At 44.7% G+C, this 12,583-nt stretch overlaps 1 protein-coding gene across 8 annotated transcripts in view; it reads right to left on the bottom strand.

The window, feature by feature from the left end:
* TRAF3 (TNF receptor associated factor 3) overlaps positions 1 to 12,583 on the bottom strand; it is a 127,402-nt gene that overhangs the window by 67,601 nt on the left and 47,218 nt on the right. For 5 of the 8 annotated variants that reach the window (XM_037738293.1, XM_017528055.2, XM_037738292.1 and 2 more), the window contains exon 2: positions 4,120 to 4,258. The exons of the other annotated variants lie outside the window; for them this stretch is intronic. The gene's annotated coding sequence lies outside the window, so the exon portion shown is untranslated. The remainder of the gene's footprint in view (positions 1 to 4,119; positions 4,259 to 12,583) is intronic. 8 annotated transcript variants of the gene reach the window in all.

Genomic DNA, 12,583 nt, shown 5'->3' on the forward strand with positions numbered 1-12,583 from the left:
TCTTTGTGTCCAAGTGTTCTCATCACTTAGCGTCCACTTATAAGTGAGAACATTCAGTACTTGGTTTTCTGTTCCTGCGTTAGTTTGCTGAGGATAATGGCCTCCAGCTCCCAACCATGTTCCTGCAAAAGATAGGATCTCATTCTTTCTTACAGTTGCATTGTATTCCACGATGTAAATGTATCAAATTTTCTTTATCCAGTCTGCCATCGATAGGCGTTTAGATGGATTCCATGTCTTTGCTATTGTGAATAGTGCTGCAATGAACATATCTTTATGGTAGAATGATTTATACCCCTTTGAGTATATATAACCAGTAATGGGGCTGCAGGGTCGAAAGTAAGTTCTGTTTCTAGCTCTCTGAGGAATCACCATACTGCTTTCTGCAGTGGTTGAACTAATTTACACTCCACCAGCAGTGTATAAGTGCTCCCTTTTCTCCACAACCTCACCAGCATCTTATTTTTGGCTTTTTAATAATGGCCATTCTGACTGGTGTGAGATGGTATCTCACTGTGGTTTTGATTTGCATTTCTCTAATGGTCAGTGATTTGGGCTGTTTTTCATATGCCTGCTGGCTGCATGTATTCTTCTTTTGAAAAGATTTGTATGTGTGTCCTTTGCCTACATTTTTTTTTTTTTTTTTTTTTGAGACAAAGTCTTTCTCTGTCGTAGGCTGGAGTGCAGTGGCACAATCTCGGCCCCCTGATTCAAGCTATCCTCCTGTCTCTGCCTCCCGAGTAGCTGGGATTATAGGCGTCTGCCACCACATCCAGCTAATTTTTATATTTTTAGTAGAGGTGGGGTTTCACCACATTGGCCAGGATGGTCTTGATCTCTTGACCTTGTGATCCACCTGCCTCAGCCTCCCAAAGTGCTAAGATTACAGGCGTGAGCCAGCACACGCCCAGCCCTTTGCCCACTTTTTATTTATTTATTTATTTTTGTAAATTTAAGTTCCTTACAGATGCTGTATATCACACCTTTGTCAGATGCATAATTTACAAATATGTTCTCCATGCTGTAGAATGTATATATACTCTGTTAATAGTTTCTTTTGCTGAATAGAAGCTCTTAAGTTTAATTAGATCCCATTTGTCAATTTTTGCTTTTGTTGCAATTGCTTGTGGCGTTTTCATCATGAAATCTTTGTCAGTTCCCATGTCCAAAATGGTATTTGCTGAGGTTGTCTTCCAGGGCTTTTACAATGTTGGGTTTTACATTTGAGTCTTATATTTTGAGTTGATTTTTGTACATTGTGTAGGGAAGGGGTCAGTTTCAATCTTCTGCATGTGGCTAGCCAGTTGTCCCAGCACCACGGATTGAATAGAGAGTCCTTTCCCCGCTGCTTTGGTCAGCTTTGACGAAGATCAGATGGTTGTAGGTGTGTGGCCTTGTTTCTGGGCTCTCTCTTTTGTTCCACTGGTGTCTGCTTTTGCACCATACCATGCTGTGAGGTTGCCGCGTCCCTATAGCATAGTTTGAAGTTGGGTAACAGAATACCTCCAGCTTTGTTCTTTTGCTTAGACTCCCTTGGCTATTTGGGTTCTTTTTTGGTCCATATGAATTTTAAAGCAGTGTTTTTCTAGTTCTGTGAAGAAGGTCCTTGGTAATTTGCCAGGAATCGCACTGAGTCTGTAAATTGCTATGGGCAGTATGCACACCCAATTATTTATTTTTTTTTTTAGGAGAAGTCTAACTATGCTACCCAGGCTGGAGTGCGGTGGCACAATCTCAGCTCACTGCAATCTCCATCATCAGAGCTCAAGCAATTCTCCTGCCTCGGCCTCCCGAGTAGCTGGGATTACAGTCACCCACCACCATGTCAATCTAATTTTTGTATTTTTAGTAGAGACAGGCTTTCACCATGTTGGCCAGGCTGGTCTTGAACTCCTGACCTCAGGTGATCTACCCGCCTCAGTCTCCTGAAGTGCTGGGATTACAGGCGTGAGCCACTGCGCCCAGCCAGTGCTTGATAAATATTAACTGAACAAGAGTGGGTTACGGACCAGGGCTTGGAAAATGTATTTGTTAAAAAGATACTTTTCTTCTTGAAAAATGCTAAGAAAGTAGATGACTTTTCTGAATGATTTTATGTTTAAAAAAAAAAAAATGAAGTTATGTAAAGTGTTCTCACCACAAAAAAGATAACTATTGAGTTTATCTTTACACTTGCTAATTTGCTAGACTTAACCTTTCCATAATATATACTTCAAAATATCATGCTGTACATGATAAATATATATACAATTTTATAAGTCAACTAAGAAAAATAAATTTAAGGAAAAAAAGGATACTTTTCTTCTCGAACTTCTTTTCCAAGTACAAAATTAAACCTCAGTACCAATTGGCTTCCAGGCATTAAATTACACTTCAAAATTATCCTTATTAAAGGTGATACAGGAGCTGCTTTTCATCAACTCATATATTAGAAGCCTTGTGCTAAGTTACTATTATGAATAGAACTTTTAGGTAAGCAAATCTGAAAGCAAGAAATGAATTTGTTTTATAAGGTATGAAGCTGCAAGTTATAATAAACCAAACTACCCCGATGATGAATGATAAAACTGCCCAGCACGCCTCTAATAGCAGCACTTTGGGAGGCCAAGGCGGGCAGATCACCTGCCGTCAGGAGTTGGAGACCAGCTTGGCCAACATGGTGAAACCCCATTTCTACTAAAAAAAAAATACAAAAAAAATCAGCCAGGTGTGGTACTACGTACCTGTGATCCTAGCTACTTGGGAGGCTGAGGCAGCAGAATTGCTTGAGCTGGGGAGGCGGAGTTTGCAGTGAGCCGAGACTGTGCCAATGCACTCTAGCCTGGGCAACAAGAACAAAACTCCATCTCAAAAAAAAGAAAATTAAAAAAAAAAAACTGAGGGTTTTGAGTTAAAGTTCTAAGCCAAGAAAGGCTCTTGCATTCTGAGCAACAAGACCGATGGCTGGGGCTGGGAGAAAGCAGCTTACCCCATGAAAGGGCAGCAGGCAGCACTGGGCCAGGGAGCAAGGCAGGCCAGGAGCACCTGGGAGAGCAGGACAGTGAGGCAGCAGGACCTGGCCTGACTGAAGGTCCCAGCACTCCATGCTCTATCTGCAACAGTTCAGACGAGCCAGGGGCCTCTCTTCACCATGTGGTCAACCAAGAGCCTACATTAACCTTTTCTTTGAAAAATCTTTTACCTCCACCTGCTGAGCTAAGGGATACAGTTTCAACACTGTAGTGGAGGTTACTCAGAAAACGAAGTCACCTTGCTATGTCAATGCCCTGCTCACTGTGTGGTCCTTCTGTGTGGGTTAGATGGGTTTCCTCACTGTATGGATGGCAAACAAGGACCCCAAAAAGAAATCCAGGCAAAAACTGCACCCTTGTAATGACCTAGCTCAGAAGTCACATAGCTCCACTGTGCCATACTGCTGGGTGAGGGGGGCCACACACCCAGCCCAGGCACACCTCTTTGTCAAAGTCCCATGCGAGAAGAATATGGAGAATGGGAGAAATCACTGAGAATACTTAGGAAAACACAATGGCACCCTACGTGAGTTCTACAATAAAATCTCAGTATTCTTTCAAGATTGGAAAATCAACAACCAGGGTTCAATGGAATCTGGCTAAAAAAATCAATTTGTATTTCAACCCTTGCAAGGCGAACCTCTTATTACTATTACCTGTAATAAGTTGCAACTTGTAAGTTGAGTCTAAATTACTATGTTGCCCTGCCTTAGTAAATACAGTATCATGACCCTGACTTAATAGGTGGTGATTCAGATTTGCCCCAGGGTAACTGCTGGGCACTGCAGCTTCTCTATAAGAACACAGAATACCACAGACAGGCAGAAATGCAGGTGTCAAGCCAGAATTTATCTCGACATCCCAGTCTGCGGGCTCGGCTATGCACCCATCTCTCATCACAGCAGACAGCATTAAGGGCAGAGGTCATGCCGTTTGCCCCTCTCGTGGGTGACTCCAGCACACTGAGTGGAAATTCAATAAATAATCAGAGGAAGTGAAGACAGGAATTTTAAAAATTCTAAATCACAGTCTAAATTAGATGCCTGTTGTTATTACAGGCCTCTTTCTGACAAAAGGAAAGCAAAAACAACATGCACTGAGAGCAAACCGCTTCTGTCAGGACAGCGATCCTTAGAAGAGTAGAGAGCCAGGAGCCAGGAGCCAGGTTTCTGATCCTAGATCTGATTCTGACCTGCTCTGGGACCTTAACCAAGTGGCATTACTTCTTTGGGCCTCATTTTCCTCATCTGTAAAATAAAGGGATTGGATTAGACAAAGATTCGTAACTGAGGCCTACAGGTGAGCCACAGCAACATGCCCACTGTGTGCCTGAAGTCCAGTCTATCTTCAAGCTCGACATTTAAACTCTATAATCTGAATATTTATTAACAAAGAGAATGAATTCCACAGAGGGTGAAAACATTCTCCCAGAGCCTAGCCAGGCCCTCTAGGAGCTGCCACCTTGGCAGCAACACCAGGCTCCAACCTTCCAACCTCAGGCCCCTGAAATCACAGACATTTCAGTCCCAGGCAATCAAGACATCAACATTGTTTTAAATCCACGAGGGAGACTAGTTTTCTTTATTTTATTTTTCTATAGAGATGAGGTCTCACTATTTTGCCCTGAATGGTCTTGGATTCCTGGACTCCAGCAATCCTCCTGCCTTGGTCTCTCAAAGTGCTGGGATTACAGGCATGAGCTACCATGCCCGGCCTATGCTACATATATTTCTAACCAACAGCAAACAGACCTTCGGCAATGAAGACAATAGGCCCTCGTTTATTATTTTCATAAGCCTGACATTTTAAACATGGGTCTTTATAACCTGGGCCTCCATCCCCAAAACGAATCTCCATGATATCCTGGAAACAGGCAGGGCTGCCTCCCAGGAAGAGCCCTAGCATGTGTGTTACTGGAAACAAACCCTTTGGATGAACAGGAAGCTGTGCCAGGACCCCCCCAGCACATGGGGCTGCAACTGTGCTTTTGGAGACCTCATGCATTGCTAGGCCTCGGGAGGCACGATGAGCCAGCCCCCTTCTTCACAGCCTGCAGACTGAGGTGGCAGGCCAGCACACACACACAGGCTAGTTCCTCGGCCTGAAGTTGAAAACTATGTCTCAACCATAGTCTGTTGCCAGGAAGCACGACACCAAGGCAGACGTTGCCAGAGAAAGAACTGAGCTCAACGGGCTACTCTGGTAAACGAAGAGAAAGGATGCGCTTCATATGGAAAGCCAAATTTATTTACACAAATCGCGAATGCAGGCTCTCGGCTAGGAAAGCTCACTTCCAATGCCAGAAGGTTCAGAACCCATTCACAAGCTTTTCAGAATGCAAGCAGTTGCCATGGTAACCCCAACATTATATTTCTTGGCATTGGACATATAAATTACCACCCATAATGCATTTAATACAGTTTGGGGCCACTAATTCATTGCAAAATAAATCTCAGCTCTGACTCTTGGACTCCCTCTAAGATAAACAAAGAGCAGCAGCTGGAGGTAGCACCCAGCTCACCCCATGGATAAGCACAAAGCTCCACACATCCGAAAATGCTCTTCTGAAGGCAAAATAAGAACTAAGGAGATTAGAATTCATCATCTACAGCTGGTGGTTGAGATTTTGTAAGATGAAAAGTTCCATCCAGATTAATGAAACTGTCCTTGCTTAAGTTAAAGAAACAAAATATCCGTATCTACATCTCTGAAATTCAACTATGTTTAGTAAATCCAAGAGAAAGCAGATCTCTTCAAAGAACATCTTCAATAATTCCCTTAGAGGGCATCTGTCAACATGAAATAAGATAACTCTTCAATTGTCAAAACTGTCATTAACAAGAAATAAAGTTTTATTTCTTAGGTTCGAAAGAGATCTATTCAATCATAATTCATTACCTTGGCTAGGGATATTCATAAACACTTAAAATACATATATGCATGATTTCTAAAGTCCGTTACCTTCTTATAATCCGTCATCTGAACAGAGAGATGAAAACAAAATTATTGTGCACAAACTGCAAAGACATCTTCGGCTTCGCGTTCCCAGGAAGAAGCCGACTGCATCAGTAACTTGACAGAGCTGCTGCAGGACATGCCTGCGCCAGCCACAGCATTCACAGAATCGCGCACGTTCTAATCACTAAACTGCCAGGCCCGGAGGATCACTGCCTTCATTATCTCCTCCTTCAGACTGCAGGCAGCAGTCAGCAGTTGTGAAGGGGAGCAAAAGGCTTCGCCACGGGTTGTTTCCATATTAACAAGGACTTTGGTAACCGCTGCATTGCAGTCTTTCTGAAAGCTACCAACCTCAGAAGCAAAAGCGCTGGAGAGAGTCTCCCTGGCACAGGAAGCAGGCTTTCCAATCACAAAGATTTTTTTTTAACAACCTTTAAAAATGCTGTAAACACCTGAGGCTTTTTCTAGATTTCCTACCTGTTTCCTAAAGGTTGACTGCTTTGTGGTTTTTACTGGAGGATGGCTGTGACCACTGGCTGTGTGGGGTAGGGATGCGGAAACGAGTGTGATGTGTATATGACGCCCCCTCTCAGTGCTCAGGTACGCCCTGCAGGAATCTGCACATCTGCTGCTTAGCACCAGGCTCAGAGCCCCTGCTGAGGGGCTCTTGGGAATGAGCCATGATTTCCATTCCAAAACATGCAAGCGCAGCAAGCACTTCCAGGTCCTCTGTGGGCAGCAATCACTGAACACTCAGCTACCTTCACAGTATGGTAATAACCATTATGTGGTCAGAGCACTTGAAATTTTGAACCATTGACCATATAATCAATTTCAGAAAAGAGACTTCTGAAATAGTAACATGCTTACTAAATGACCTTTGGTTTTCATTCATTCATGCAATACGTTTAGTGAGCACTGACCATATGCTGTAGATAAAAGGACATTCAAGTTGAGCAACCCTAATCCAAAAATCCAAACTGCCCCAAAATCTGAAACTTTCTGAGTACCTACATACCATCACAAGAAGAAATTCCCCAAATGACCTCACGTGACAGGTCACAGTCAAAACTTTATTTCATGCACAAAATATTTTTTAAACTGCACACAAAATTGCCTTCAGGCTATGCGTATAAGGAGGAAGAATAACGGGAAACACGCCATCGTGCATGGTGGAGGAGGACCGGCACCACATGGGAGGCAGAACCAGGGCCCATCCGCAGCTCCAGGACAAGGCTCTGTGAGAAAGGAATAATTATAAAAGGAGCTGAAGGCTGTGGACTTGGCTGGAACAGGGAGGGCCAAGGGGAGAACATCCTCCAGATGGCTGTGCCCATTCTCAGCAGGTACAGGAGGTCCTCTGCAAGGTAAATGTTTGTGGCTGGAGCCCGTCCCTCCCTCACAGCAGACCAGAGTGGGTATGGCCACCACCACCACCACTGACAGAAACTGGCATCTGGGACCTGAGGCCTACACTTGCCCAAGGCACGTGGTGACCGCAGGGAGGCACCGGGTGTGAGCACAGCAGGGCAGCTCTGTGCTGTGCCACCCCACCACGCCGCCACCCATAAGTAACAGCTGTCCTCTGGCACCCATGGCAACCCCGACAGAGGTGACAGTCCAAGCAGCCTCTGCTCAGATGGCTATCTTCCACCCCATGTCCAGAACCCAGCCGGACCCTGAACAGGTGTGAGGTGAAAGACTGGATGAATGACAAACAAACGAAAGAACCTACTGGGCACTCCCCAATTCTGCAATAGGAAATGACATGTCGGACCTCTGCCAATGCTATGCTGTTCTCTGAGGAAAATAGCCCTTCTTTGCCTTGTCTCTGGCTACCTAACTACTTCTCATCTCAGGCTCCTCCGGGAAGTCTTCACTGACTGCCTTCCCACCCCTGGCAGCATGGCCCTTTTCCTGAGCCAGCCCCCCACCTCCGGCAGCTCCCATGCTGTCTTGAAGCGGTGGATGTGCATGGCCCCACACGGAAGCCCTGCAGCGTGGTCAGGGCTGTATCTGCGGTGCCCAAAGTGCTCCTGCTGCGGCCGCATTCCTGGAGGACTCGCCGCACATCAGCCACCTGCTCCACACACACAACTCGCTTGCTCCCGTGAGGCGGCTCCATCCAACACACAAGGACGCTGAGGCACAGTGAGTTCAAGCGGAAGAGCCAGGATTCACACCCAGGCACCAGCCTCCTCCGGCCACACCCTACCCACCCCTTCTGCTTTTGTAGGTACCCAAAACAGAGTTCACTGTCGCCAACTGGAAAAGATGATGTTACCTCACGGGGATGGGAGGGATTCGAGTTACGGAAAAACTTTTAAGGAAATACTGCAGTCTTCCTCCCCCATCCCTCCCTCTTACCGTGAGCTATGAATGAATGAACACATTTGGCCACAGCAGACACGCCTCCGCGTAAATTCCTGACAGGGAACACCTCACAGCCCACGGGAGCCGAGGAGAGAATTTGCAGGCAGGCAGCTCGAGGTGGTTTCCTTTTGCCATCACTGCGCTTCAGAGAGACTCACTCGAGCAGTTTAAAAGCCTCAGATGAACTTTCATCAAACGCTTCTGGACATTTAGGTGCCACTCTGGGCACTCCCCACAGAAGTTCCAGAAGAATGCTGCCTTTCAAGTCAGAGATCAAGGCGTGTTCTCCATGGCAGTGCCACCCTCACCAGCCCCCGCTGGCAGCAGCGCTGCCAGGGAACTCTTCCCCACTGATCTGTCTGGCCAGAAGCCCGTGCGTGGCCTGAGCAGGCTCTCCCTGGGGGATGTCGAGCAGTGGGCAGGTCCTACGGCAACACTCTCATGCCTCCTGGAACAGCCAGAGCCTACTGGGGAGGGCCCCGCAGCTGGGCCAGGGCTGGGGGGAGTGTGCACTGGTGGGGAGAGATGGGCAGGGGCGCGAGCTGTCTCCAGGGGTGGCAGAAGGTCCCCAGAGGAGCATGCCACAGGACCCTTCCAATTGCCGCCCAACTCAACAATCTTGACCAAGGACAGCGAGGTTCGGCGCACGGGTGCCAGGTCCCCACATACCTGGGGAGGTGGCTTCCTACTGTCTTGTTTCCAGGTGAGGTGGCAGCGAGGTTTCAACAGGAGAAATCACTTTCTAAGGGCACCAGTGGGTGCTCCAGCAAAGCTGCTTGGCTCCGAGCGGCCTGATGCTTTGGGCTTGGCATGATTTCCTCCTGGCGAAGGCACAGCCTGGTGTCCTCACAGCATAGGCAGAGCAGAAAGGGCACGCCGCCTCCCTCTGGCACTGACTCCTCCCAATCAACCGCTCACTCTTTCTGGATCTCAGATTCCTTGTCTAAGAAAGGAGTAAGGCCTGTCCTACAAACCTCATGAAGCTGATTTTCAGTGGACTGAATGCATTTGCTCTCTGCAGGAAGCGAATCACGTCTACTCATAATTTACAATGAGTCAACTGGTATGAAAAAGTATAAGCTGTCTCAAAATGTAAGGCATGACTGTTACCAAATATAGCCACAACGCACTCAGTTATATTTCCAAGCTTAATTCAGCTTAAATATATGATGAGAGACCTACAGGGCTCTTACCATTAACTAGAATGGCCATGGCAAATCCTGCCCCTTTATTAAATACTAGTAATGAAATTGATACTTTAGCTCAGGCAGACTAGCTAATATCATTAATGTACGTTTACATGAATTTGATGCAAATTATGGAAACATCCCAATAGGTCTCATTTGGACACTTAAAATGCTAAAGAGCATCACTACTATCTGAAGGTACTTATCAATTCAAACAGGCAACTAAGTCACCAAAATTAACAAGAAAAAAATCCAAGCCAGCAGTATTCTGCCTGAAGGGAAAACAGAGACAAATCATTCATAGTCGTCACTCTAGGTGCCACTGGGGCCACAGAACAAAGGATGTCCCTAAGAGAAAGCACAGAGAAGAAAAACAATCTATTTTTTTTTTTTTTGAGACAGAGTTTCGCTGTTGTTGCCCAGACTGGAGTGCAATGGCACGATCTCGGCTCACCGCAACCTCCGCCTCCTGGGTTCAAGCAATTCTCTGGCCTCAGCCTCCCGAGTAGCTGGGACTACAGGCACGCACCATCATGCCCAGCTAATTTTTGTATTTTTAGTAGAGACGAGGTTTCACCTTGTTGACCAGGATGGTCTCGATCTCTTGACCTCGTGATCCACCCGCCTCGGCCTCCCAAAGTGCTGGGATTACAGGCTTGAGCCACCGCGCCCGGCGAAAAACAATCTAAAACACACACACAATCTATTTGGCTTAGATACATACTTATTTACCAATTATCTTACAGGTACTTATTTGATAAGACCATTTCATGACCACCAGATGTGATCTGGTCTTAGGAAGGAAACAGACTGCAATTTTGCCTGTCTCTCTAGGCAACAGAGGGTTTCAGGGGCTTTAAACATGACACAAGAAGTCACTAGGTCAGCAACAAAGCTCAAACAAGCCCCAGTTACAAGTAGCAAAGTGTCTGTACAAGCATAAATGGGAGTCTGAACCACAGGTAAAAGAAGCAACAAAAGAGGATATAAACGACTAGGTATATTCCCAACAGAAATGAAAACGCATGTCCACACAAAAACCTGCACATGAATGTTCACAGCAGCATTACCACACAACAGCCGAAAAGGAGAAACAACCCAAATGTCTATCACTGGACTAATGAATACATACAATGTGGTACATCCACCTTGATTGATACACGCTACAACATGAATGAAAACATGATGCTGAGTGAGAGCGGCTGGGCACAGAAAACACATACTGTCTAACTGCATTTCTACAGAATGTCCAAAGTAGGCAACGGCTGCACAACCCTGTGAATATACTAAAAACCACTGAAGCTGGGCGCAGTGGCTCACGACTGTAATCCCAACACTTTGGGAGGCTTAGGCAGGTGGATCACGAGGTCAGGAGATCGAGACCAGCCTGGCCAACATGGTGATACTAAATATACAAAAAATAGCCAGGCATGGTGGCACATGCCTATAATCCCAGCTACTTGCGAGGCTGATGCAGGAGAACGGCTTGAACCAGGGAGTCACTTTAAATAGGTGAATTGTATGGAATGTGACTATTTCAATAAAGTTATTTTTTAAAAGCTGACACAATCAAGCCAAACGCCAAGCATCCAACAGACACCATTTAATGAGATGCAGCTCACCCACTCAATTAAAAAACAAGAAAACATTATGACAGGAGTTCCCACTATGCCAAAACATGCATTACTTTTGGGGTAGTCCTTCCAAAAATTTTAAATAAGCTTCTCACTATTCAAAACAATTCATAATTCCTGTGGCAACTCCCCCTCTTCCAAATCTAAAAGTTCAACAATTTTTCAAGAAAAAAATTGATCTTAATTTTAAAGTAAAATACAAATTACATATTTGTGCAAACGTAACACTTTTAATCATGAGAGAGAGGTGTCACTATGGAACTTACCAACACTCTCCCCCAAGAAAGTATTCATTTAATTGGCTCTGTCTACTAGGAAATAAATAATACCTGGATCTTTAAGACCTAGAAACATTTCAGAAGGTTTGAGGTCAAAGAAAACACGTTAACTCAACATAACGCTCACAAGAACAAAAATAAGCCTATGCATAAAATAAACAACTAAATGACAGTGGAAAGACTACATTCCCTAAACCTAAAAAAAGTTTCCACTTCATTCCCACCCAGCGCCAGCTGTCCATCTCAAAGTCTTCAACAACCCAACTCATAGAAAGCACCTACGGTCAACGTGGTAACATATGCACAATTCTGTAACTGGCTCAAGTCATCATTACAATAAGGTGTGTTTCTATTTTCCGCAGGAAGAGAATCATGTCGACTCACAATTCACAATGAGTCAACCAGTGTGTAAAATATTTTACATAATGGGAAAATTTATTGTGACCCAAAAGTTCAGTGTGTTCTCATTAAGTTACCAGAAATTACAGATGTGAAGATACTTCTGTTAACTTAACCAAAATCAAGAAAAGAAACTACTTTAGATATGCACACATTTTCAGTTTGGTAGATTTGATTCTTTTTATGATACGGCATTTCAATTTACTCAGATTGGTAAACGCACCGTTTAAATACTAAATAAGAGAAAATCTGCATATTGACAACATAGGTAATTTAAGACTGGTTTTGGCATACGTCACTCACTACCTATATAGCTAAGTTCTGTCAAAACCTGACAGAGGTGGCTTCAGTTTTTGTAAATACTCTCGTGGTGAAATGGTTTTTCCAAAGTTACGATACCATCTACAGTGCTAATGGAGCCTTCCCATTGTGCTTCACTGCGAATAACGTATTTCTGTGGAAAATCTTATAGTGCTGCATCCATTTCACATTTCCCACATTACATTCAATTTTTTTTAATACCAAAAAAACATTTAAGCAATTAAAACACATAAAATTTTTCTATTATGACCTTTTAAAAAACCCTCAGTCTTGGGATAGCATTAGGAGAAATACCTAACGTAGATGATAGACAGGTGACGGATGCAGCAAACCACCACCATGGCACGTGTATACCTATGTAACAAACCTGCAAGATCTGCACATGTACCCCAGAACTTAAAGTATAAATAAACAACTTAAAA

The sequence above is a fragment of the Cebus imitator genome, unplaced genomic scaffold, assembly GCF_001604975.1.
Source record: "Cebus imitator isolate Cc_AM_T3 unplaced genomic scaffold, Cebus_imitator-1.0 Scaffold52, whole genome shotgun sequence".
NCBI lineage: Eukaryota > Metazoa > Chordata > Mammalia > Primates > Cebidae > Cebus > Cebus imitator.